This window comes from Lutra lutra, chromosome 17, assembly GCF_902655055.1.
Source record: "Lutra lutra chromosome 17, mLutLut1.2, whole genome shotgun sequence".
Lineage (NCBI taxonomy): Eukaryota > Metazoa > Chordata > Mammalia > Carnivora > Mustelidae > Lutra > Lutra lutra.
The window spans coordinates 54753131-54756842 of record NC_062294.1 but is presented as its reverse complement, the minus strand read 5'-3'; the positions used below and the strand labels follow the sequence as shown (position 1 = coordinate 54756842).

The window sequence follows — 3712 nt, the reverse complement described above, 5'->3', positions numbered from 1 at the left end:
TCATACTTTTGAATAAGATGAGGGGATTTTGTGTTCCTTATTCAGGCAGGGCAGAACCTGGGCACACTGTGGCCACTGCTCATGAGCAGAAAGGGGCTGACAATTGGAAAACAGAGAGATTATAGCCGTGGTGTTGACCAGCCACCAACTGCGATTATAAATAAGAGTAATACAAACTTGAAAGATGGAGGAGAGGAAGTAAAAAGACACGAAGGTGCTGCTCTGGGTGGCTCTGGACTCAGGAGAGTATCTGGTGGAGACAGTAGTCCTGTGAATGTGTTGGACACGCTGCTTGTGCCTGTGCAGAACACAAACCATGGAGCTGCTGGCCCAGATAATGAGCCCCACACAGCACTGCAAGGAGTAACAGCAAGGCTGCATACAATGAGTCTCTGGTTTTGTCACGATGAACTGCAGAACAGTATCCAAAATCTTTTTTGTTTGTGATCCTTTTGTCACTCAGTTTTACCAGTCACATACGTAGGAAAAATAGCGTTCACCAGTATGTAGAGGACCAAACATAGAAAATGAAGAAACCAATGCACTGTAGGACTTTTACTTTAAGCAGTGCTCCCTGGGAGACTCTGGAGCCAGTGGTGATGGCCTGGAAGATGCTGAAGAGGCAGGTGCTGCTAAGGGACCTACCCCTGTCCACTCTGCACATGAAAAAGAAGTTGACATCTAAAGTCACTCAAGAAATGTTTCAACCCAGAATTTACCGTTGTCTATAGATATTATTCTGTTAGACTTCCTGTACCTATGGGAGTTGGGGGAAGGGTGAATATTGGAAAACTATATTTTGCAAAACTTCCCATATTGACCTGCACTTCCAAATTAACTGTAATTGAGATGTGCAAATGAGTCCATCAGTTTCTAATGTAAATTATATATTGTTATCATGTACTTCATTTTATTTGTATTTCTCAGAAAATCTTCTCAGTTACTTTGTTTCTATATCTCTGCTTATAGCGTAAATGATGCTGCAGTCCACGGGTCTGAAGACTGAGAAATAATTCTTTTGGGGTAGAAAAACTTTTCAGGGGAACAGAGACTACAGAGTGACACACATGTGTCAAGGCCAGTCCCACCTGTGTCAGACCTCAGTATTTCCTCCTCCCTCCCTAGGAGACCCGGTCTGTCTCCAGGGATCAAAGGAAAGAAAGAACCCTTCAAACACTTGCAAAGGTCTCTTTGGAGATGATAACCACAAACTTGTCATTGTTTTTGGCAACTGGCAATTGGGAAAAAAGTTTTCCACAAATATTCCCAGGTCCCCAAGCCTGTCCTCTCACTCCAGCTACAGGTAAAGAGAAAATTGTCATTCTGCAGGGAGTTGAGGTCATAGAACCACAAACCCGTATTTAGTGGACTGGCAGCTTAACCTCCCTCTCACAGGATACTAGCTGTTCTTACTAGGGTGCTGATCCCCATCCTGGCAGACAGAGGAATTCCAGTATTTTGGAGTTCACTTTCCAGGGGCCAAGTCTGCAAACAAAGAGAGGTAGCAGATGTCTGGGTAAGTGTTCACATTGGGAAAAAAACAAGGATTTTTCTGGGTTTGAACCTGGTCCAGTGCCAGAGCTACACAGGAAAGTGGAACATTTCTTTGGCTGGAGTAGAGCTAGTAAAGAGAGATGAGGGTCCTAGACCTTCACTGACCCCTGATGGCTCCTGACGTGACCTCGTATGATCTGCACTGACAGTGACTCTTGGTGTTGAATCCAAGTGATAATGAATTCTGATTTTTCATATGAACCAATGCCTGTACTTCTAAAGTAGATCTGTAGCCAGACTACCTTACTCTCTGTGGGTCTGAATAGGCTACACTTTCAGGGTTACTAGGGGTGCTTATAATACCTCCACAATTAGTAAGAGCTAGTAGAAATCTACAGAATTACCTAGTCTTTTGCAGAAGCAGTGCATAAGAATGACAATTACCAGAAGAGAAATGTTCTGTCTCAGGGTGTGTGAAATGATTAGTGGAGGCATTAATTTTTTTTTTCTGTTGAAAACATCCATGATCTATTGATTTTGGTAAGACCATTTTCCATCTTTGAATTCGGGGAGGTGGCATTTAAAGAAATGGCAATGTTACAAAATGGATTTCAGATAGTAGTTAGACACAAAAGTATCTTGGGATCTACTGTCTGGTTTAAAAATCTTCTCCTATCAGGGTGCCTGGGCGGCTCAGTCAGTTAAGCATCTGCCTTTGGCTCAGGTCACGATCCGGGGTCCTGGGCTTGAGCCTCGGGTCAGTCTCCCTGCTCAGTGGGGTGTTTGCTTCTCCCTCTCCCTCTGCTGCTCCCTCTGCTTGTGCTCTCTCTCTCTCTCACTCTCCCTGTCAAATAAGTAATAAAATCTTTTTAAAAATTCTCCTATCAGTCACAAGCTCTTAAATTTCAATTTATAACATGTAAGTGTTTTCCCATCTTAGAGATTTCATTTTATATATGTGCCCTATTTAAATATGTTTCACAAAGCTTGTCTCGGTGCCTGTGTTTTGTTTTGTTTTGTTTTGTTTTTAAAGATTTTATTTATTTGAGAGAGAGAGAAAATGAGCATAAGCAGGAAAGGAGAGGCAGAGGGAGAGGGAGACGCAGACTCCCCACTGAGCAGGGAGCCTGATGGGGGACTCTATCCCAGGACCCTGGCATCACGACCTGAGCAGAAGGCAGACACTTAACCAACTGAGCCTCCCAGGTGCCCTGACAATGTTTTTTCATAAGTGATTACTAAACGTTTTACTTTGTCACTTGAAATTAGTGATACTGAGTTTCTACTCTATAGTACTTCATCCCATATCGGTGTTTCAAGACCCATAGTTCAGAGCACCATCGAGTATTAAGTGATTTTTGTGATAGGTATCATTTTGCTGACATAAAGGCAAATTAGTGTTTCTGGTGTCAATGCAATAGAAAGCCAATAGTGCATTCTTTCCATATAATTTGTTTCCGAGCAGGTCTGTATACAATAGACTACCATCAGCACATCTGGATTTTATGAAGATATTCAAAACTTCTTCATAGTCGGTATTAGCCTAGACAATAAGCATTTACAAATAAATGGAAACCATTTCTGTATACAAAATACAAAATACCAAGTATAAAATAATATAACAAAGTATGAAATCTTCTAAATATAACCTGTATTTTGAAGGCATTTATTTCTTTATTTTTAAAGATTTTATTTCTCTCTTCGTCAGAGAGAGAGAGAGTGGCAAGCAGAGGGAGAAGCAGGCTCCCCGCTGAGCAAGAAACCCAATGCTGGACTCAGTCCCAGGACCCTGGGATCATGACCTCAGTTGAAGGCAGACGCTTAACAGACTGAGCCGCCCAGGCATCTCTCCACCTGTATTTTGAAGAAGACATCTAACTTTGTTAGAACAGCACCATGTGTAAAGGCACTGCCATTATACCAGCCCAGCCAGGATCACATCTTCCCATTTCTATCAAAATGGTTTGAATTTGATAAGTCATTAACCTTTCTCTGCCTCAGTGTTCCTTATCTTTTCCATGAAAATGCTAGTACTGACTCTCTCATGAAGTTGGGAGGGATCCAGGATGTCTGTAACCGTGCATTGTCTGAATCATTTTCTCTAGAAAGCACTGAATATGAAAGTCAATACTTGGAAACCTGTTATTGTGCGATTACTAGAGGTAATTATTTGTAAGTTGGAACTAATGTAAGAGGAAAATACTGAATTCCAGCTGGT

At 41.9% G+C, this 3712-nt stretch overlaps 1 pseudogene; it reads right to left on the bottom strand.

Annotated features, from left to right (window-relative positions):
* LOC125088573 (vomeronasal type-1 receptor 4-like) lies at window positions 1–1431 on the bottom strand (annotated as a pseudogene).
* Between the last annotated feature and the right edge of the window lie 2281 nt (window positions 1432–3712).